We start from the raw sequence: 24,380 nt of genomic DNA, 5'->3' as shown, positions 1-24,380 counted from the left end.
GCCTATTGCATGCTTACTTGTTTGCATCTCATGTTGCACACTTAGCTCACATGTCTAGGTTGCATATCATTGCATGCATCTTTCACCTCTTGATCAAGCCATGATAGAGGTTGAAAGCCCCTTGGTATGTTTCTATGTATTGCATTTCATTTGAAATCAAAATGCACGACTTGGTTCCTTGGGCCATCACGCATTGAAATGCACGATTGGTGGTCCGAGAATCAAGGAACATACCCCTTTGAGTCACAAACATGATAAGGGACGTGTTGGTGCACACATTTGCTTGAAATACATTGCCATGCCTTGTTTTGCCCTCTGCTGCTGTCAAAACAAGTTCTGCAGGAAGACTTGGCCGGTCGACTACATGGAGTGCCAACCGACCAATTATTGATGGCCGAGAGCTCAACAAATGGTCGATGACCATACGGACATGGTCGGTGGGGTTTCCAATTGGTCGGTGGTGATCCACAGTGTCCATGGTGCATACCTTGGGAGTTGTGCAATTTTCAGAGGAGCAGAGCAGGGGAAACAGAAGCAAACTTGTGCATGGTGGTGGGTTTCCGAGTGAAACCGAGCGCACATGCGTTGGGCCCTCTTTCAGAGGCTTCTTTTACTGCTTAATTAGCTTAGTTAATTTGCTTAACTAGTTAATTGTCTATAATATTTTATTAGCTTGATAGTTAGTTAAATTGTATTATTCTTTCGGTCCCTCCGAGCGAGGGCAAATTTGTAATAAGTGTGGGTGCGTATGTGCATGTCTTCCAACCCCCATTTCTTTCTCCCTTTTACTTACCTGCTTTGATGGTTAGTACTAGGGCATATTTAATTTAGCATCCTTATGCTATGCATGCGTGCATCGTTCATCAGTATTGCATGCACCGGGCTCAGCGCATCATATTAACTACATAGTATTTCAAATCAAACTTGAATACATGTTATCTGTCGCATCTCACATGCCATTCATAGATTAGCCGAGCTTATTCTAGTGGCATTTTGTATGAGATACATTAGCCACCTTAACATTAATTAGGATCATGCATATGATTACTAACTAGTTCACTGTTTTGGCACAGAGTACGATGTAAGTATTTATGCTTTAGCATCTCGCATGAGTATGAATGTTAACATGATAGCATGCTTACCATGTGGCTATATGCTTGTGTGATATAACTGCATGAATGCCTGTGGGTGAAGGTTGGATTGTTTGAATTGGGATAATTCATCAAAATCCGTATTTTAGCCTACTCGCGAGTTGCAAAATTCAAACCATTTTCTAAACAAACGAAAATACGATGCTTTGTTCCAACTTAGGCAATTTAGTCTATACTTGTTTTGCTGTACGCATCACATAGTAATTCTAGGCTAATAACCGGTATAAGAACGCATAATGTTTTCAAAACAAGATATCATGGTTAGTAGAGGCCGATCTTCGGATCGGGCGAGAGGGGGTGCTCTTAGCTGACCTTCCCCAATCATACCCAAGTTCCCGAGCCGAGGCAACTTTGTTCATGACGGACACGTGGCCTTAGGCAAACGTGTCAGTGTTTCCTAAATTCCCCCATAAAAAATATTTAGGTGGCGACTCTGTATCTGGCAAAGCAGTCCACGTTTGGCCCTTCTTTCTAAAAATCTATTTTCCAAAACGATTTGCCGGATTTGGATTCTTTGGTTCAGATTAAGAACCGTGACGATTTGAGTCCGAACTGTAGTGAGCCCATAAACGAACGAAATGGGATTTCCTCCCGGGACGTTCAAGGGCACATCTACAGTACGCAGATTATGGTTCACCACGAAAATTTTATAGTCGCGTATGGCACCCTCGATACATATGCTGACTAAGTGGGCCTCATTCACTAGCTCATGACAGTCAATAGCCTTATCTTGGAATCGCTTGATATAGTCCAGTATATCCTCACCTTCCTTTTGGACATCTCATCTGATCGTGAGGGTTGTAACTTTCTCTTGAACTTGGAAGAACTTCGTGTGGAACTTGTTCACCATCTCATCCTAACTATTAATTGAGTTGGGGGCCAAGTTCACATACCAGCTATAAGGCCTTTTGGTAAGTGATTTGGAGAACTCCCAAAGGCTCAGAGAGTGGTCACTACCATGGACACCAAGTGTTTCGATGAACCTTACCACATGTTCTCTAGCATTGCCTTGCTTCCCATCAAACTTGATAAACTTGGGTACTGTACACCCAGTTGGGTATGGCATAACCAATATCTCCTAAGAGTATGGGGGCTTCACATCTGGGTTAGGGAGAGATGGTAATTGCTTCTTGCTGCACTCTTGCTCGAGCATAGCTTGTACATCGGCTTGCATAACAAAGTGAGTGGGCAGGAATGGTCTAGTCTGCTCCTGGGTAGCTGAACCAACAGCCGTACCATTTGCCTGGGTTACCACCTGAGGCACTTGGATTGGAGCTTGATTCCCAGGGAACAGGTTAAGCAATAGGTTTGGGACTGTTAGAAGCGGAGGTGCCTACGCTGGACCTGGTCTGGATGCCATCAATGAGAGTTTGCAAAGCTGCCAGGATCTCCCCCTGCGTATCTTGGAGTGACTGGACTGCCTCAACCACAACACTGTGGTCACGGTCCTCCGCATGTGCTTCTCCTTCATTGGAAGAACCTTGTTACCGTGGGGGTTGCCGAACTTTATCCTCTGCCATTTTTCCCAGTGAAGTGTGTAAACCACTGCGGGTATGAACCATCAACAAAGCAGGCTCCCCAGGAGAGTCACCAGAAAATGTAGGGGGGATCATAGTTAGGAAGGTGATTAGAGAGGCAAAACTATGCTAGCGGTCCAACAATGGTGGAATGGCTGAAGAATGAGCAACAACAACTGTCTGGGAGTTGGAGAGTGTGTAACTAGACGAGGGTGATGTAGGTAGCTCAAGAAGAATTGTATGGAAGTGCACAAATGGGCAACATCTCCTCCAAATCCCCAAAATTCCTCCTCTTGAACCTTGGGAAATGGGTTCTATTTATAAGCTTTTCCTTGGTACCAAGACGACACCAAGTGGCCAAATAGAGAGAGGACATCTGTCCCAAAGGATCACATGGAATATTTTACCTTTAGCCACCAGACTGAAGGTGCCACGTGTCCCTCTGCATGTACAATCTGTTTGCCTCCGCAACTACCTTTTTTGAGCCTCAGCAAGTGTAGTTGCGATGGGAGTGTTTGGCGCTACAACTCCTTTTAAGCCTCAGCAAGTGCACTTGCAGCGGTAAACCTTGTTGCTGCACTTCTTAGTTTTACTTGGCCAGTACATGCATTCTCAGGACTCCATTAGTCTGCTATCGACTATGTTCATGTTCACCTCAGCGAAGCCTCAAAGCTTAGCCACCTAACCATAAACTCCCCAGCTTTCCAGGGCTAAGGCCACGGCCGAGCCTGCTATCAGCCATGCTGTGCCTTAGAACCAAGCCCAAGGGGGCTTCGTTAGTCCTGCCTATGTGACTAAGGCAGGTTCGTGACCTGGGTAAATGGAAAGAGAGTCCCTTATGCTCGGGTTGCCCTGCTCCCATCTTCACGGGGTAGCCGTAGTAAACTGGTATTGCTAGGCCAACTATCAGCTCCGACCAGTAAGTCTTGGGGCCTGCTATCAATGCCAAAGTAATGAACTTTGGGGCCTGCTATTATCCCTAGGCTAATAATACCTTGGGGCCTACTATAAGCGCCAAGCATTAGCCACTAGTTATAGAGGAGAAGCTTTTCCCAAAGGCTACTATCACCTTGGTGGGATGTTCCCTTCACAAGTTGGTTGTGGTGGCCATAGTTGCTGCGGCAGTCATTTTTCGTGGCACTGACAAAGTGCCTCTGCAACTTGGGCGTTGCAAGTAATGCCTCTACAACTTAGTTGCTTTGGTTCTCTCATTCCCTCAGCAACTCTAGATGGCAGCGGAACAGACAATACTTGGAATGGCGGCGCTGAGAAAAAGTACCTCCGTAACTTGGTCGTCGCAAGTGTCGCCTCTGCAACTTAGTTGCTTCGGCTTTCTCTTTCCCTCAGCAACTTCCGGTGGTGGCTAAACTGACATTATTAGGGAATGGCAGCATTGAGACAAAGTGCCTCAGCAACTTGACTGCCGCAAGTGTTCCCTCTACAACTTTGACTTAGAAATTTTCCTTCGTGGAATTCGTTTGGACCCTTGGCGGGTCAGACCTGCTTCGGCTCACTATTGGCCCACTTCGCTTGGGCTTTAGCCCAAGCTCTCTTTTTATTCCTAGTCGTCCCAGAAGGGCGACCTCATCACTTAGGCCCATACTTAATTTGGGGTTTAATTTTTGACCCTCTACGTTTGCCCCCTGCGCGCGTGGGGGACACACTCCTTGTTTCCTGCGCGTGCATGACATCAGCAAGTAACCAGTTGGTTAGGTCAGAAGTTGCGTCAGTTTTCTGCAAAGTCATAATGGCTCTGAAAATGTGCCTTTTGACAGACAGTCACAATGGGCCTAAGGAGGCGTGTTGGCACATTTTTGCCACTTGTCCACTAGTCCTCCACTCCTGCCACAATACACTTTCTTGTCTCCTTGTCTTCTTCTCTCTCTAGCTCTTACCTTCCAATGTTTTCTTCTCTTTCATTGCTACCACCAGGTTTCTACCCAACAGGGTTGTCCCATCCAGTACTGAATGGAGAAGGGCTTTTGGGGGACTTGCCGACCCCTTTTGGAAGGCAGTTGATTCCTTTGTCCCTGATGCCCCTTCTCTAGAAGAGCCTCTGTTCCCTTTTGGTGATGCCTCTTTGGATGATGCTAACATGGTGAACCCAGCCTCCGTGTTGCGATTTCGTGTAGAGCGCGGTGATTGTCCCCATTCATATATTTATTACCACACATCACTCGGGCCCTCCAACAGACTGGTCCCTCTGAGTTGATGACATTATTGCAGACAACGGCTTCAAGCAGCGCTTGAGGATGTTCGTCTCTTCAAAGCAATTTTGAGCTCGAGGGAGTTGTCTGTGTGCAAGGTACAGACTAATACTGATATGATTGTTTCCCGCTGGAGCTGCGACACTCACACCTTCATGGTGGCTTGGGGGGAGATAGCCTTAAACCATGAAGACGTCGCTGTTCTCCTTCGGTTGAGCACACGTGGGGACTCCCCTTTTAATCCCGCGTCCCTGACTGTTGCGGAATACACCACTGTCACTGCACTTTAAGGTGCCTTTCGAGAGGCAGAAAAGCATGGCTCTTGGCATGATTTAAGGACTGGGAAATTGCTTCAAGAGAGGCCCAAGAGGGACAAGACCACCTACATCTCTTGGTTGAAGCATTTTTTCAAGGATATGCAACATGTTATGGTCGACATTGCCGAAGATAGTCGTGAGTCAATAGTTGGGTCAGGCTACCGCAGCAACTTGTACTTGGCTGCTTTTGTTAGCTATTTTATCTCTTTTTTTGTCCTCCCCAGCAACCCTACTGAGAGCATCAATCCTCTTGTGTTCCCCTTACTGTCAAACTTTGCAGCGATAGTCAGATCCCCTTGGCTTCTCGTTTCTTGGGGAATTTATACTTTCGTCTGGACCTCATTCATTCGGACTTGAAGAGATCCATGGGCCACTATGATGTATGGAGCTTTGTTCATACTCAGTTTTGACTGCCTTTTTTTACGAGTAGTTCCCTGCTATAGGCCCAGTCCCTAAAAAGCATGAGCCCTTTTTTACCGATGAAATCCTTGATGTAGAGGGTCGTCCTGTCATAGATGCAGAGGAATGGCCTGTCAGGAGACAAGTGCGCAATTCCCTCCCTCACATCTCCAGGTGTTCTGGTGTTGGCACCAACAGACCCTTTGCGAACTACATTGAGCACATGAAGAAGTGTGTGTTCTACCCCTTTACCTAGCTTCTTCCAGTCATTTCTGTTGTTCCATTTTATTTCTCTGAGGCCCGTCATGTTGATTTCTCTCTTGACAATGTCCAGGACAACTCTCTCATTATTGCTGCTATGTTATGCCCTGGATTTCTGCCTGTATGGAACGAGGAGGGCATGTCTAGCGTCGTCTATCAGCCGGGCAGGGTCCTTAGGCAGTTTGGCATGGATCAGGGTATCCCACATGCTCCTCTGCCTCAGGCAGATTTCTATCAGAGCTTCCAGCGGTTTGCTCGTGATTATACTGCTTTACTTGTGGAGGATTTAGGCCTCATGGAGCTGCCCTCGCTCGGAAGAGAAGACACCTTTACCCCTAGCAATAGATTATTCTGGCATCGCAACCTCAACTCCTTCAATTTTTGCAACAGCGATCCAGTTGTTCCTGCAATGGAACACATTTCACAACCAGATCTATCCCTTCGTCTCTCCTCTGGTCGAGGGAAGTAAACGAGTGTATTTTTCCATTTCAAGCTTTTCTCCTCGCCCGCAGTAGAGAAGCCTAATCCGTCTAGGGCAATGTCTATCCTGCCACTGCAAGTTATTCCTCGACAAATTGGTACATCAGTGCGCATAACTCGCTCCCGCGTAAGGGAAGTCCAGGAGGCAGCAGCATCAGTCGCTGAGGCCCATGCCTCACCAAGTTAGAAGAGACTCCGGAGGTATCCATACTTAGAAAATATTTTGTATTTTTTCATACTTCTATGGGCTTTTTATCTGTACTTTAGTAATCACATGATCTTTTTCCTTTTCAGGGCCCATTAGCCATGTCACCTTCGGGCCCCGGAGGTTCTTCTACTGCCATCGAAATTTCTTCAGATTCAAACGACGACGATGACCTTCCCATTGTTTCAAGGGTCATAAGATTCAGAACTCGCAGAATGGTACTTCCAGACGTTGAAGAAGAACTAAGTGCCAAGGCCAAACCAACTACTGAGGCCAGGCCAGTTGTTGAGGCTGAGTCAGATACTCAGGTTGCAGACGTGGAAAGAGGTCGTGATACCCCCTTTGTTGAAAATAAACAAGCCCCCCCTACTGTGGAAGTTGCAGCGGTGATATAGTTACTGAGGGTGCAGAACCTCCGAACCCTATTCATTCTGACCGTTCCTCTGTTGGTGGAGATGATTTTCTTCCCCAGAATTCGAGAGAGGATCATGGCAAAAGAGAGCCACTAGAAGTTGGACCACCCCTATTGGGAGCTATATCTGGGGGTTCTTCCCAGTCCACTGAGTCTCTCCTTGTTCCACAGACCTCACTTCCTAATGTTCAAGTTGCTGAAGGAGGTGCAAATGTAGCGGCTGTTCCTACTGTGGACCCCCAAAACTTGGCCCACTGTGCAGAGGCAGCTGCCAACCTGGCCACTCATGGTACTACTACAGTTGTTGATGCTTTCGACCCAGTTGCCTCAGCAACTTCTGAGCAACTTGCTGACCTGTACCCCTCACTCACTTTCCAGAGGTGCCAGCCAATCTTAGGAGATCACGAGACTTTTATATGGGCATGGACACCATTGTTGTCCCAGATCTGAATGTTGTGGACTACCCCAGGGACGACCTCTTTTCGGAGCAACATGATGGTGTAGGTAGCTTTGGACTCTCTCGCAAGGTTAGTTTGCCCGATCGCCACCGATCATCTACCCATTCTAATGCCGCAAGGTCGTCATCTTCAGGGGAGATGCATCGCACCCAGGCCTTTGGTCGATCTACCTGTGTCCCTCCAGTAATTGAAGCTAGCCATGGAGTGAGAGGGTCCCCTCAGTCCTTAGGAAAAGTTTCTTTCCCAAGTTATTGGGTCTCCCCCGAAGCTGCTCCTACTCTTGCCAGCATCCAAACGTTGCACCCTGGCACCTTCACTGCTTTTAACATTCTGGGCTCAATGGTGTAGATAGAAATTTTGAAGTCACTTGTCAGCTTCATCCATGACCTTGCTGCAAAGAATATTTTGACGACTCCTAGCAAATCTGTGGAGAGTGCTTAGGCTAATTTAAGTGGCTTTGAGAGGAATGGTCTGGACCTATCGTGGATGAGGGCTAGGTTTCAGGCAGTCGATGGCTTCCTTGAACATGCAGATAATGTGACGATGCATGCATCTTTGGAGAAGACTATCAAGGAGTGTGAGGGTGCCATCGAGTAACATCGGCAGAACATGGCTCGATTCAAAGAGAAAGACTTTGCGCTGGCTGCTCAGCTGCCTAGGGATGTGACCCTGACGGACTCCCTCGTGAAGGGTTTGATTTGATTTATTGTGACTCTGTTATGGCTCCTTTTCTTTGTACTTTTGCTGCCTTTTTTTCTTCTTGTTTTTTCCTTCAAACATTGTAATCATGCTGTGGAAAACTTTGATATTTATGAGGAACAAAGATACTGAGTAGTTGAATTTTAATTCACTGTCTTCTTTTCATTGTCTTTACATAGCTTCTAAGGATGGGCAATACTCTTGCTATGAACAGAATTTCACCATGACTAAGTTTTTACAAGGCTAAAACTTCACTAAGTATAGAAAACTTTCCTCGCACTAAGTGTTTACAAGGGTAACAGGTTAGGGTAACAGGTTTACTAAATGTATGACACATTCTTTACACTTTGCTTTCAAAGTATTAACAAAGAAACTTACAACTCTTTTTCTGAACAAAAGAAATTAGGGAAAATACTCCTTTACATAGCGTTGATAGGGCCAGTTCTGAACCCATCATCTACTCTTGTCAACTTGTAATACCTGCTGCTACATACCTAAACAACTTTGTAGGGGCCTTCCCATCTGAGTGAGAACTTAGGGATTGGTTCCCCCACATGATTGCGTCCACTGTCTTCCATACCAAGTCCCCCTCCATGAACTCCCTGTGTTGAACAGACTGAATGTAGGCGCGAGCTATGGACTGATGATACTTTTCCATTGCCTGCGAGGCCCGATCCCTTTTTTCTTCGGCTGTCTCTATGTTGTTCTTTCTGTTGTCTGGAACTAAGTGTGCTGACATAGCCATTCTTGCTGAGTGTACTGTCAACTCAACTGGTAACACAGCTTCAGACCCATCTACTAGGGAAAATGGGGTTTCCTGAGTTGGCTTCCTTTTTGACGTTCTATATGTCGAGAGTGCTACGGGGAGTTGTTCGGACCATGAGCCCTCCTGCATCATACATCATTTTACTCAGTAATCAGATGAGGGTTTTGTTGGTTACCTCAGCTTGTCCGCTCCCTTGCTGGTAGTACGGGGTAGACTTGTGGTGCTTGATCTGATAAGTGTCCAAGAATCTTCCCACATGGCGATTCACAAAGGGAGTTCCATTGTCAGGCAAAATTACTTTGGGTATGCCAAACCTGCAGATTATGTTTTCCTTGATAAAGTTGGCCACTCCTGCCCCATCTACATTTCTTATTGGTATAGCCTCTACCCACTTGGTGTTAACTTCTGTCACTGCAAGTATCCATCTGTGACCTTTGGATTGTTGCGCTATTGGACCTACCAAGTCAAATGCCCAAGTGTGAAACGGGTAAGGAGTCTTGATGTTGTGCAGCTCAACTACTGGTGTATGTATCAAGTTCCCAAATTTCTGGTAGGATTGGCATCTTCTTACAAAGGTTTTGGCATCTTCTTCCATTATAGGCCAATAGTAGCCGAGGTGAATGAGATGTCCATATAATCATTGCCCTCTTTGATGCTTTGTCTTGTGGGCTTCGCTTAGCACTTTATTTCCCTCCTCTTTTGATAAACATGCCAGAGGTTTCCCTTCAAAGCCTCTGTGGTACAGCTTGCCTTAGTCAAGGAAGAAGGGATGGGCCTGCCTCTTAACTCTAATTGCATCGGCTTTCTTCTCAAGCAGTATGCCATTTCCAAGGTAGTCAATATATGGCTGTCTCTATTCTTCACTACTTAAGAAATGGGTTTCCTCTTCCTCAGGATGTGACTGACTTTTTGCACATTGCTTCTGCAACTCAGTACTTTCTTTTTCTATCTCTGGCTAGTAATACCCTTGCCTCTGCATCCGTCGATATAGACTGATATCCCCATCTCCGCAGGACTTAGCATGGATCTGCTTGAGTCTGTAAGTTGCTTTTTGTCTACCGACGCACCTTGCTAGCAAGTTGTTGGGACCACGAAAATACAACTCTCCTTTAAGAAGCAAGAATGATGAAAGTTTTGCTAGTTTGATTGTTTTTTTCTCAATGACGATGGCTATACTATCATCTGGTATATCCACATTTGCCTCGTTGACGGCACGACACTTATAAGCTAAACCAGACCAGATGGTGCCGATTTAACAACTTTCTGTCCGGCCTTGACGCGCACTAATAGTATTCTTCAACTTTCTTCATTAGCACCCAGACTGTCTTGGGAGGTCGTCTGGTCAACGAACTGCGAAGAAGACTATCAGCGTGTAATCCCATCTTACATGCGGTAATGGCCATGGAATCATAGCACGCATTATCCACCAAGTTGAAACATTCCCAATAGCACGCCGAATACTCACTAAGGGTCTCTTCTGGTTTAATTTGCATTGCCCAGAGAGAGTCAGCTTGCTTTGGCTAAACTTCGTTGGTGATGAATCTCGCCCTGAAGGATTTTTGGAGTTGATGAAAGCTTCTTATTGACGCCAGCTCCAATTTATGCGGTCCCAGGCTACTTGGAAACATTCGATACATGAGAGCTTCATCATCAGCATGCAACGTCATCGCTTGTTTGTAATGATGAATGTGGTCAGTGGGATCAGATTTTCTGTCGTATAAGGTGAATGTTGGTGCTTTGAACTTTTTAGGCAACACAGCCCTTGCAATGCCTCGTACAAAAAGGTTGTTCCTATCATCCTCATCCGAATCATCACTTTCTTTCCCTCGCCTGTGTCGTACATATGGACTTCCTTCCGAAAAGTTGGATGCATCAACTAGCCCCTTCTTTCTAGGTTCCTGAGATGGTGAGTCGGAATTGCTGCCATTATCATGTTTTTGAAGTCGACGTCATCGATCATCGTTCTTCTTTTCTGGGGATCGACCCCAGTCATGGCGTGCGTCGTGTTGGGATTTGGCTCACTCCAGGGCCGATCCCTGACACAAACGCACGTTCTCAGCCATCATATCTTCTAAACACTATTTGTTTCGTTTTGCTTGATCCGTGATCGTCTACACAGTCTTCTGCCCAGAAGTTGAGGGTGAAGTTTGAGCTTCTGGATTGAAGTTAAAGCCCGTCATGCGGTGATATTCTCCGGTCCAAGCATGTTTCTTGCAGTAATGTCATTTCTTGGTGTAACATCGTCAGCAACTATTGAAGAATCATTTGTCACACCTGCCATGGACGCACTTGAGTATTCCCACAGATAGCACCAATTGTGGTAAGTGGTTTGGAAATACTCTTGGATCCAGTTAGATGCTCTTGATCCTCTGATTGCTACCTAAAAAATGGATGAACACTTCGTTCGGGGTTGCCAGAATTAGCACTCTGGCAGACAAGTCAGTATCCTCTCAAATTTACTTCTATCTCAAGTAATCTTGTAAATTTTCACATACCTCCTTTGGTAGACATTCCTCCCTATTACGAGTGGGCCCAAGGGTCGGGCCCACTCTTGATCTCACACGTAGTAACTTAGCCGGCCATCCAAGTGAGTGTTGGCTCCTATTCGGATCATTATATGGCCGATTCGTTTATTCAACTTCATGAGCCCCTAGTCAGGGCCAAATTGCCTTTGGCCTGATGTCGATCTAATGCCTTGGCCTCTTCTTAGTTGATTTTATTCGGCCTCCACAAAACTGAAGGGCATCACCGTATAGAAAAAATCTCCCAAGGGCATTCTGAAAGCTGTCATTTCTGCATCTTCTGGTGTCATTTTGATTTGGTTATAACCACTAAATGCATCCATGAAGGAGAAACATCTGATGGCCCGCAGAAGAATCGACAAGTGTGTCAGCATGGGGCAATGGAAACAAATCTTTTAGGCAGGCCTTGTTCAGGTCGCGAAAGTCTATGCAGACCTTGATTTGGCCATTCTTCTTCTTCACAGGCACAATATTTGCTAGCAAAGTTGGGTACTGTATATACTCAATGAACTTGGCCCTCTGTAACTTTTCTACCTTTTACTTAATCTTTGCCTCAAGATTAGGGTGATACATTCAAGCATGCTGCTTGATTTGCTTAGAGTTGGGAAAAGTGTCCAGATGATGAGTGACAAGGGATGGGTCAATACCAGGCATCTCATCATATGTCCAAGCAAAGACGTCACTGTACCACTTCAGTAGTTTTGTCAATTTTGCCTTAGCTGCTGAAGCCATTGTACCGCTGATAAACACGGGCTTGCTTTGCCCTGGTAAGTCACTGAGGTTAACCTCAACAAGTACTTCCCACTGCGGTTTGGGTGTATCTTGCATACATTCAGGGGTCAGCTCGAGCGTCTCCACCAACCCATCTTGGGACTTACTACCATCACGTTTATTTGCCTCGAGGCCATCCTCCCAAGGTATGAAGTCTGGGCCCTAAGACCGTCGTAGGTAGTAAACTGTCATGCCGCCCTCGCGCACCTTAACAATCTTGGGCGGAGGACTCGTGGACTTACTGCTCCCCTTCTGCCCACTGCTTTCTAGAGCAGCCTCTGCATCTTGAATGTCTTCCCACTTTGGCAATTTTACACCTACAACCTTACCAATCCTTGGAGTTTCATCCGTTAACAGCACAGTAAAGAAGACTACATCAGAATAGTGTGCCTCTTTCACTCCAAATGGCTTTTCAGACGCATTTATGGTTACTATGCGCTTCCCCAACTTTGCCTTTACGCATTAGTGATAACTCAACGGGATAGCCCCATATCAGTGCATCCAAATCCTGCAAAGTATCATATGGTAATTTGTGTCCGCTTCAATCACATGGAACTTAGTGGTAGAGCAGATCTCGCCAACTGCTAAGTCCACTACAACATAGCCCTTAGTAACCTTTTTCTCATCGCCAAAACCCATCACCGTAATGGGTTTGCAAACCATCCTGGACTGTAGGATACCAACCTTCGCAAAGATGTCGGTAGTGATGATGTTTATGGATGCTCTGCCATCAAGGAAAACACGCTTTAACTCCACGTCATTGACGTAAGTGCTAACAAAAAGAGGACGGTTATGAGCAAATGGGTATGCTCTGTCTGCTTCTGAAAAAGTAATGGCCCCATAATCTTCCTGGATGCACCGAGGCATATACTCCTTAGCTTCAGCAACTTCAGTATGGTGCACTTTAGAGATGTTGATGAGGGCCTTTGTTGCTTCTAACCTGGCAGCTTGGCTCAGCCCCAGCTAGTCAAAGAAGGTACGAAACTTGACAAAATTTTTGCAAGGCTTGAGCATGAGTATCCTCTGCGAGTTTTGCCTCTAAAGGTACTGTTTCAGGGAGCTGGCCAATTGCAATTTCTTCTGACTCACCTAAGTAGGATGCCATGTTCACTTGATTGCACATAGGCCCAAGATAGCCAATCATATGTACATTCTTCCCTTTCTCCTTAAGATTAGGATGAGGGTCCTTCCTCACATCACAGTTACTGGCATCTTTGAACTTCAACTCATTCGCGTCAACTTTCATCTTGAAGATACTTTTCAAAGTCCAACAGTCCCTAGTAGGGTGTCGGGTGGCTCTGTGATAGATACAATAATCTAGGCTTTCTTTGTCTTTCTTAGTTGGAGGGACATCAACCGGAGGTGAAGTAAATTCACCATCGGCTACCCATTCTTTAACGAAGGCCTTAACACTCTCAAGGCTGCAAGGATATGGATTTTTGTCCTCATAACTCTTCCTCTTCCGAGAGGATGACGCCTTCCCTTGCGAGCGGCTACCTCTTGTAGAGGTTACCGCAGTAACTCTGCTACTACGGGAGTAGCGGTGACTGTCGCGAGATCTATACAGAGTGCTAGTGGTACTGAGGTTCCTAGTAGCCTCAACCAAGGCTGAAAAGGTTGGCATATTATGGTTCACCAAGAAAATTTTATAGTCGCGCATGGCAGCCTCCATACATATGTTGAGTAAGTGGGCCACATCCACCGACGCATGACAGTCAATAGCCTTATCCTAGAATCGCTTGACATAGTCCAGTATATCCTCACCTTCCTTTTGGGCATCTCGCCTAATCATGAGGGTTGTAACTTTCGGTTGAACTTGGGTATTGTATACCCAATTGGGTATGGCATAACCAATATCTCCAAGGAGTATGCGGCTTCACATCTAGGTAGGGGAGAGATGATAATTGCTTCTTGTTGCACTCTTGCTCAAGCATAGCTTGTACATCGGCTTAGGTAACAAAGTGAGTGGGCAGGAATGGTCCCGTCTACTCCTGGGTAGCTAAACCAGCAACCGTATCGCTCACTTGGGGTACCACCAGAGGCACTTGGATCGGAGCTTGATTCCCAGGGAGCAGGTTGCGCACTAGGTTTGGGACTGTTACCGACGGAAGTACCGACGCTGGAGCTGGTCTTGACGCCATCAATGAGAGTTTGCAAAGTTACCAGGATCTCTCCCTACATATCCTGGGGTGACTGGACTGCCTCAACCACAACACTGTGGTCATGGTCCTCCACATGTGCTTCTCCGCCATTGGAAGAACCTTGCTGCCGTGGGGTTGCTGAACTTCATCGTTTGCCATTTTTTCTAGTGAAGTGTGTAAACCACTGCGGGTTTGAACCATCAACAAAGCAGCCTCCCCAGCAGAGTCACCAAAAAATGTAGGGGGGATCAAGGTTAGGAAGGTGATTAGAGAGACAAAACTATGCTAATGGTCCAACAATGGTGGAATGGCTGAAGAATGAGCAACAGCAACTGTCTAGGAGTTGGAGAGTGTGCAGCTAGGTGAGGGTGAAGCAGGTAGCTCAAGAAGAAATGGATGGCAGTGCACAAATGGGCAACATCTCCCCCAAATCTCCAAAATTCCTCCTCTTGAACCTTGGGAAATGGGTCCTATTTATAGGCTTTTCCTTGGTACCAAGAGGACACCAAGTGGCCAAATAGAGAGAGAGCATGTGTCCTAGAGGATAACATGGAATATTCTGCCTTGAGCCACCAGACTAAAGGTGCCATGTGTCCCTCTGCATGTACTATCTGTTTGCCTCCGCAACTACCTTTTTTGAGCCTCAGCAAGTGTAGTTGCGATAGGAGTGTTTGGCACTATAACTCCTTTTGAGCCTCTGCAAGTGCACTTGTAGTGGTAAACCTTACCACTGCACTTGCCTTCTCAGTTCTACTTGGCCAGTACATGCATTCTCAGGACTCCATTAGTCTCCTATCGACTATTTTCATGCCCACCTCAACGAAGCCTCAAAGCTTAGCCACCTAACCACAAACTCCCCAGCTTTCCAGGGTGAAGGCCACAGCTGAGCCTACTATCAGCCATTATGTGCCTTAGTACCAAGCCCAAAGGGGCTTCGTTAGTCCTACCTGTGCGACTAAGGTAGGTTCGTCACCTGGGTAAATGCAAAAGAAGTCCCTTGTGCTCGGGCTGCCCTGCTCCCATCTTCGCAGGGTTGCCGTAGTAAACTAGTATCTCTAGGCCTGTTATTAGCTCCAATCTGTAAGTCTTGGGGCCGGCTATCAATGCCAATGTAATGAACTTTGGGGCCTGCTATCAACCCTAGGCTAGTAATGCCTTGGGGCTTACTACCAGCGCCAATCATTAGCCTCTACTTGCAGCAAAGAAGATTTTCCCAAATGCTGTTTTCACATTGGCAGGATGCTCCCTCCACAAGTTGGGTGCGGTGCCTATAATTGCTACGGCAGTCATTTCCCGCGGCACCGACAAGGTACCTTTACAACTTGGGTGTTGCAAGTAATGCATCTGTAACTTAGTTGCTTCGGTTCTCTTATTCCCTCGGCAACTCTAGATGGCAGCGGAACTGACAATACTTGGAATGGCAGTGCTGAGAAAAAGTACCACCGTAACTTGGCCGTCTCAAGTGTCGCCTCGGCAACTTAGTTGCTTCGGCTTTCTCTTTCCGTGAGCAACTTCATGTGGTGGCTGAACTGACATTATTGGGCAATGGCAGCGCTGAGACAAAGTGCCTCAACAACTTGACCATCGCAAGTGTTCCCTCTGCAACTTTGACTTAGGAATTTTCCTTCGTGGAGTCTGTTTGGACCCTTGGCGGGTCAGACCTACTTCGGCCCACTATTGGTAAACTTCCCTTGGGCTTTAGCCCATGCTCTCTTTTCATTCCTAGTCGTCTTAGAAGGGTGATGTCAACACTTTGGCCCATACTTAATTTGGAATTTCTAACCCTCTACATTTGCCCCCTACGTGCGTGGGGGACACACTCCTTGTTTTCTGCGCGTGCATGACATCATCAAGTAACCCGTCGGTTCGGTCTGAAGTTGCGTTAGTTTTCTACAAAGTCATAATGGCTTTGAAAAGGTGCCTTTTGACTGATAGTCATGATGGGCCTAGGGAGGCGTGTTGGCGCCTTTGTGCCACTTGTCCACTAGTCCCGTACTCCCGCCACAATACACTCTCTTGTCTCGTTGTCTTCTTCTCTCTTTGGCCCTTACCTTCCAAAGTTTTCTTCTCTTTCTTTATTCTCTTTCATGGCTACCTCCAGGTTTTTGCCCGACAGGGTTGTCCCACCCAATACTAAGTGGAGGAGAACCCCATATTTTGTGGGACTTGCCGACCCTTTCTGGAAAGCAGTTGATTCCTTTGTTCCTGATGCCCCTTCTCTGGAAAAGCCTCTGCTCCCTTTTGGTGAGGCCTCTTTGGATGATGCTGACATGGTGAACCCAGCCTTCGTGCTGTGATTTCGTGTAGAGCGCGGTGATTTTCCTCATTCATACATTTATTACCGTACTCACTCGGGCCCTCCAGCAGACTGGTCCCTCTGGGTTAATGACATTATTGCAGACGACAGCTTGGGTTGATGACTGGTCCCTCTGCAAAGTCATATGATTGTTTCCCATTGGAGCCGTGACACTCACACCTTCGTGTTGGCTTGGGGAGAGATAGCCCTAACCCTTGAAAACGTCACTATTCTCCTTCGGTTGAGCACCCGTGGGGACTTCCTTTTTAATCCCGTGTCCCTGACTGCTGCAGAACAGACTGCTATCACTGCTCTTCAAGGTGCCTTTTGAGAGGCACGAAAGCATGGCTTTTGGCATGATTTGAGGACTGGGGAATTGCTTCAAGAAAAGCCCAAGAGGGGCAAGACCACCTACCTCTCTTGGTTGAAGCATTTTTTCAAGGACATGCCACCTGTTGTGGTTGACATTACCAAAAACAGTCGCGAGTCAATAGTTGGGTTGGGCTACCACGGCAACTTGTACCTGGCCACTTTTGGTAGCTATTTTATCTAACTTTTTGTCTTCCCCAACAACCCTGCTGGGAGCATCAATCATCTAGTGTTCCCTTGCCGTCAAACTTCGCAGCGACAGCCAGATCTCCTTGGCTCCTCTCTTCTTGGGGAATTTATACTTTCGTCTAGACCTCATTCATTCAGACATGGAGAGATCCATGGGCCACTATGATGTATGGAGCTTCGTTCATACTTAGTTCTTGACCACATTTTTTTACGAGCAGTTCCCTACTATGGGCCCAGTCCCCAAAAAGTATGAGCCCTTTTTTATGGACGAAGTCCTTGATGTAGAGGGTCATCCTGTCATAGATGCAGAGGGATGGCCCATCACCAATTGGGGCCTAATTCACCATATGTCGGATTCTTAGTAGCAAGAAGCACTTTCTTTAGGACCAGTTCTCTAGGTGTATAATGACACAACTGCATGTGCTGGTTATATGACTTGGCAAGCTGCTGCTGATACCATGTCATGCGAGGAAAAGTAGGGCCGGATAACATATGTGTTGCATAGCTCCCGATAGACGCCGGAATCGAATTGGGTGCCGTTGTCGGAGGCAAGTGCTCTCGGTATACCGAATTGTGTTATAATGTTTTTTCGTACAAAACATTTAACATCGACATCTCAAATATGTGTTAATGCCTCTGCTTCAACTCACTTTGTCAAATAATCTGTTGCGACGATCAGGAATCGCTTATTCCCTGGAGCCTGCGGTAATGGTCTGACGATATCAAGTCCCCATTGAGCGAGCGTCCAAGGACTAGTAATGGAGTTTAATTGTTCAGCTGGTAGATGAGTTAAAAGGGAAAAATTTTGGCATTGTTCGCATTTTTTTATGTAGTTCTTGGCATCTGTTTGCATGGTGGGCCTATAATACCCCTGCGTTACGGCTCGGTGGGCCAATGAGCACCCTCCAGAATGGGCACCACAGCTACCTTCATGTATTTCAGCTAAGAGTTGCTCAGCTTTATCTGCGTGGACACATTCCAAGTACAGCCTAGAGAGAGAATTTTTGTAAAGCTTTCCTTGCAGATCCAAATAGTATCGCAGGGCTTTATTTCGTATCTTGTGGGCTTCTCTCTTGTCCGTTGGGAGCTGTTCTGAGGAAAGAAATACAGCGATAGGGTCCATCCAACGTGGTTCTGGTTCAGTGATGTTAATTTGAACTGGTTCAGAAGAGGTAATGCTCAGCTCTAGGATGAACCCCACCTCGATTGTTCGTCTGATTTCTGAGTTAATGGCGGAGGCTAGGCAAGCAAGGGCATCCGCATGCGTGTTCTGATCCTGGGTTATCTAATTCAACTCATGGTGATCAAATTTTGTGAGCAAGGAATTTGCAATTTTCATGTAGGCGGCCATGCGGTCATTTTTAGCTGCATACTCCCCTTTCAACTAGTTGATGACTAATTTCAAGTCACAACAAACAAGTAACCGTCGTGCACCAAAGTGAAGTGCGTTACGAAATTTGGCATCGTTATTTGATGCATCAAAGCCCAGTTTGACCGCCTGGTCGATTATTGCCCCATCAGGGGTCATGATTACTACGTCTACCCCGCTGCTACGTTGGTTGGATGATCCATCACAGTACATCTGCCAAATGTCTCCAACATATATTCGCCAGTGAGGTTTAAGTTGCACTTGATCGGACTTGAAATCGGCATGGCATCCCGTGAACTCGGCTACAAAGTTGGCGAACACTTACCCTTTGATGGCAGTTCTAGGCAAAAACTAGATATCATATTGGCTGAGTTCCAAAGCCCATTTCGAGACTCGCCCTGATGCTTCCACGCTATGGAGCGCTGACCGGAGAGGATAGTCCATTAATACCGCTATGGTGTGATCTTGAAATTAGTGCATCAACTTTCATGCAGCCACCATGAGAACAAGAATGGGCTTTTCGAGTGGTAGATATCGTGTTACGGCGTCGACCATTGCCTTGCTTACATAGTAAATTCGCTGCTGCTCCCAGAGTTATTCCTTTAGTAGCATGACACTGACTGCCCGGTCGGATGCCAGATACAAGATAAGCGGATCGTCTGCCGATGGGGTTGCCAAGAGTGGTACTAATCGGAGATAAGCTTTCAAGCCGTCCAGCGCGGCCCGACACTCGGGAATCCATTCAAAGGCTTTGCCCTCCCGAAGTGTGTGAAAGAATTGTTGGCAGTGATCTGAGGAACGACTGATAAACCTATTGAGGGTGGCAGCCATCCCCATCAACTATTGAACTTCTTTGACTGACTGAGGGGAGCCGAGTTTTAGAATTTCTATTATTTGCCTTGGGTTGGCCTCGGTGGTTGACAATATTGCCGAGAAATTTGCTAGATTCGATGCCAATGCACATTTGAAGGTGTTCAGTTTCATTTTGTACTTTCGTAGAATGTCGAAGGTCTCTGCTAAATCGGCAAGATGGGTGCACTTTCCTTGGATTTCACCACCATGTCATGGATGTATACTTTCATGGTGCGGCCGAGTTGTTCCTTGAACATAGTGGTAACCAGTCTCTGGTAAGTTGCCCCCGTGTTCTTCAATCCAAAAGGCATGACCATGTAGCAATCCCTTGGGGTGAGGAATGTGGTGTTTTCTTGATCCTCCGGATGCATGGTAATATGGTGATAACCCCTGTAGGCATCCAAGAAGCTCATGCGTTGATGATGTGCCATTACATCTACAAGTTGGTCGACTCTGGGAAGAGGAAAATAATCCTTCGGACAGGCCCTGTTCAAGTCCCTGAAATCAACACAAACGAGCCAAGATCCATTTTTCTTATTTACAACCACAGTATTGGATAGCCAAGTGGGATAAATGACTTCACAAATTTCCCTGGCATCAATCAATCTGTCAACTTTATCAACAACGGTAGATGCATGCTCCGTGACTGACCGTTGACTTTTCTAAATGATTGGTTTGACTTTTGGATCGATGTTTAAACGATGTTGGGCCATGACTGGATCCATCCCCTGCATCTCATATGGTGTCCATGCAAACACGTCATGGTTGTCGAGTAAGAATGACACCAACTCGCATTTATCAGCTTCGTTGAGGGAAGTGTCGATCATGAAGAATCTGTCTGGACTCCCATTGATTTCGATTGGATCAAAATCTTCAGTTTCCTTTTTGCTATGGATTTTCCCAATGTCCTCGAGGCTCTCTCGGTCCGGTATTTCAATCGAGTTCAATTCCAATTCTTTTGGCCTCTTTGCAGCAGCGATAAGATAGCATGCCTGAGCCGATTTCTGAGAACCTCACATTTGCTTAATGCCATACTCAGTTGGAAAGTGGAGTAGTTGATGGTAAGTGCTCGGCACAGCTGGCATAGTATGCAACCAAGTCCTCTCCATGATAAGAATGTATGGTGACGGGAGCTTGACGGCTGGAAATTCCACGTCTATTGATCTGGTATCCGCTCGTACTGGTAATGTGATCTTACCCAAGGGATACTCAGGGTTGGCATTGAAGCCAAATAATGGGTAATCGGCTAGTAACATATCCGAATCAGTGAAACTGAGTTTAACAAATGTCTTGTAAGACATTATTTCTAAGGTGCTTCCCTGATCGATGAGAACACGCTCAACTGGCCAGTAATAGATCTGAATCTGTTCACGCGTAGCTCTACGACGAGGGGATCAGCGTAGGGGGGAGTTACTCCATCTAAGTCGGTGTCATTGAAGCAAATTCTGCCAGTTTCGTGGGGCCATTTGGCTGGTGTGATTGGCTTGGGTAGGCTAGGTTGCAACTGAATTGTATGTACCTCGGCTGACGACGGTAAGCTGTATATCATGTGAATTACACCAAGTAGAGGTGAATCCGGCCGTAGGGCTACTGTGTTCGATGGATTGTTCTTTCGGACATGTTGAGCTAGTCGACCGCCTTGTACCAACTCCTTTAGGTGGTCCTTCAGTGCATAATAACTATCAGTATCATGGCCATGGTCCTTGTGATATTCGCACCGCTTATCCCTTCTCCTTGTATCAGGAGGTCCCATCATGTTGGACAACCATTTAAAGAATGGAAGATGTTGGACTTTGGGCAAGATCTTACTAATCGGCTCCGCTAATTCCGTGTACTTCTTGTCCGATCGTCTTATGCGTCTGCTATCCACTTGATATTGTTCGTTTAGACGGTGCGAACACTGGCCGCTTGAACGGCGCAAATCACGTCGGTTGTTTCGGTTAGCCCAAACCCGAGGTTCGGGGCTCCTTGACGGCATGACGCTTACCAACTGAACTAGACCAGATGGTGCCGATTTAACAACTTTCTATCCGGCTTTGACGCGCACTGACAATATTCTTCAACTTTCTTCATTAGCACCCAGACTGCCTTAGGAGGTCGTCTGGTCAACGAATTGTGAAGAGGACTATCAGGGTGTAATCCCATCTTAAAGGCGGTAATGGCCATGGAATCATTGCAGGCATCATCCAACAAGTTGAAACATTCCCAATAGTGCGCCGATTACTCACTGGGGGTCTTTTCTGGTTTAATTTGCATTGCCCAGAGAGAATCAGCTTGCTTTGGCTTAACTTCGTTGGTGATGAATCTTGCCCTGAAGAATTTTTGGAGTTGATGAAAGATTCTTATTGACCACGGCTCTAGTTTATAGTACCATCTGACGGCCAATGGTACCAGGCTACTTGGAAACATTCAACACATGAGGGCTTCATCATCAACATGCAACGTCATCGCTTGTTTGTAATGACGAATGTCGTCAGTGGGATATGATTTTCCATCGTATAAGGTCAAAGTTAGTGCTTTGAACTTTTTAGGTGACGTAGCGCTTGCAATGCGTCGTACGAAAGGGTCGTGCCTGTCCTCCTCATCCGAATCATCACTTCTTTTCCCTCGCTTGTGCCGTACATATGAACTTCCTTCGGATGAGTTGGATGCAACAACTCGCCCCTTCTTTCTGGGTTTCTGAGATGGTGAGTCAGAATCGCTGCCATTATCATGTTTTCGAAGTCAACGTCGTCGATCATCCTTCTTCTTTTCTGGGGATCGACCCCAATCATGGCATGTGGCCTGTTGGGATTTGGCTAACTCCAGGACCAATTCCTTACACAAATACTCGTTCTCAGCCATCATATCTTCTAGACGCTGTTCATTTCATTTTGCTTGATCCATGATTGTCTGCACAGTCTCCTGTACAGAAGTTGAGGGTGAAGTTTGAGCAACTAGGTCAAAGTTAAAGACCCGTCGCGCGGTGATATTCTCCGGTCTAAGCATGTTTCTTGAAGTAATGTCATTTCTTGGTGTAACATCATCAGCAACTATTGAAGGGTCATCTATCACGCTTGCCATAGACAGATTTGAGTATTTCCATAGACGGCACCAATTGTGGTAAGTGGTTTGGAAATACTCTTGGATCCAGTTAGACGCTCTTGATCCTCTAATTGCTACCTGAGAAGGGAATGAACACTCCGGTCGGGGGTGCCCGAATTAGCACTATGACGGACAAGTCAGTATCCTCTCAAATTTACTTCTATCTCAAGTAATCTTGTAAATTCTCACATACCTCCTTTGCTTGACAATCCTCGCTTTTTATATTACCTCTAGGCCCAAGGGTCGGGCCCACTCTTGATCTCACACGTAGTTACTTAGTCGGCCAACCAGTTAAGTGTTGGCTCCAATTCGGCTCATTATATGGCCGATTCGTTTATTCAGTTTCATGAGCCCCTGGTCAGGGCCGAATTGCCTTTGGCCTGATGTCGATCAAATGCCTAGGCCTCTTGTTAGTTTATTTTATTCAACCTCCATAAAACCAAAGGGCATCACCCTATAGAAAAAATTTCCCAAGGGCATTTTGAAAGTCGTCTTTTCTGCATCTTCTGATGCCATTTTGATCTGGTTATAACAACTGAACCCGTCCATAAAGGAGAACATCTAATGCCCTACGGTAGAGTCAACAAGTGTGTCAACATGGAGCAATGGAAACAAATTTTTAGGCAGGTCTTGTTCAGGTTGCAAAACTCTACGCAGACCCTGATTTGGCCATTCTTCTTCTTCACAGGCACAATATTTGGTAGCCATGTTGGGTAGTGTATAGGCTCAATGAATTTGGCCCTTTGCAACTTTTCTACCTCTTCTTTAATCTTTACCTCAAGATCAAGGTGATACTTTCAAGCATGCTGCTTGATTGGCTTAGAGTTGGGAAAAGTGTCCAGATGATGAGTGACAAAGGATGGGTCAATACCAAGCATCTCGCCATATGTCCAAGCAAAGACGTAACTGTACTGCTTCAGTAGTGTTATCACTTTTGCCTTAGCTACTGGAGCCATTATATCGCTGATAAACACGGGCTTGCGCTGCCCTGGTAAGTCGCTGAGGTTAACCTCAATAAGTACTTCCTGCTGCGGTTTGGGTCTTTTTTGCATACATTCAGGGGCGGGCTCAGGCATCTCCACCAACCCTTCTTGGGACTTACTACCATCACGTTTATTTCCCTCGAGGCCATCCTCCCAAGGTATGAAGCCTGGCCCCTAAGACTGTCGTAGGTAGTAAACTGTTTTTCCATCCTCGCGCACCTTAACAATCTTGGGCAGAGGACTTGTGGACTTGCTGCTCCTCTTCTGCCCACTGCTTTCTAGAGCAACCTCTGCATCTCGAATTTTTTCCCGCTTTGGCAATTTTACACATGCAACCTTACCAGTCCTTGGAGTTTCATTTGTTGACAGCTCAGTAAAGAAGACTGCATCAAAATAGTATGCCTCTTCTACTCCAAATAGCTTTTCAGACGCATTTATGGTCACTAAGCGCTTCCCCAGCTTTGCCTTTACGCATTGATGATAACTCGACGGGATAGCCCAATATCAGTGGATCTAAGCCCTGCCACGTATCATGTGGTAATTTGTGTCCACTTCAATCACATGGAACTTATTGATGGAGCGGATCTCGCCAACTGCTAAGTCCACTACAACATAGCCCTTACTAAACCTTTTTCTCACCGTCAAAACCCGTCACCGTAATAGGTTTGCGAACCATACTGGACTGTAGGATGCCAGCCTTCGCAAGGGTGTCCATAATGATGATGTTTATGGATGCTCCACAATCAAGGAAAGCACACTTGAACTCCACGTCATTGATGTAAGCTGAGACAAAAAGAGGACGATCATGAGGAAATGGCTATTCTTTGTCTGCTTCTGAAAAAGTAATGGCCCCATAATCTTCCTGGATGCACCGAGGTATATACTTCTTAGCCATTAATACCGCTATGGTGTGAGCCTGAAAATAGTGCATC

The sequence above is a fragment of the Camellia sinensis genome, chromosome 10, assembly GCF_055761805.1.
Source record: "Camellia sinensis isolate YWXY chromosome 10, ASM5576180v1, whole genome shotgun sequence".
NCBI classification, from domain to species: domain Eukaryota; kingdom Viridiplantae; phylum Streptophyta; class Magnoliopsida; order Ericales; family Theaceae; genus Camellia; species Camellia sinensis.
The sequence above is the reverse complement of the archived record's forward strand: the minus strand, read 5'-3'. Positions refer to the sequence as shown.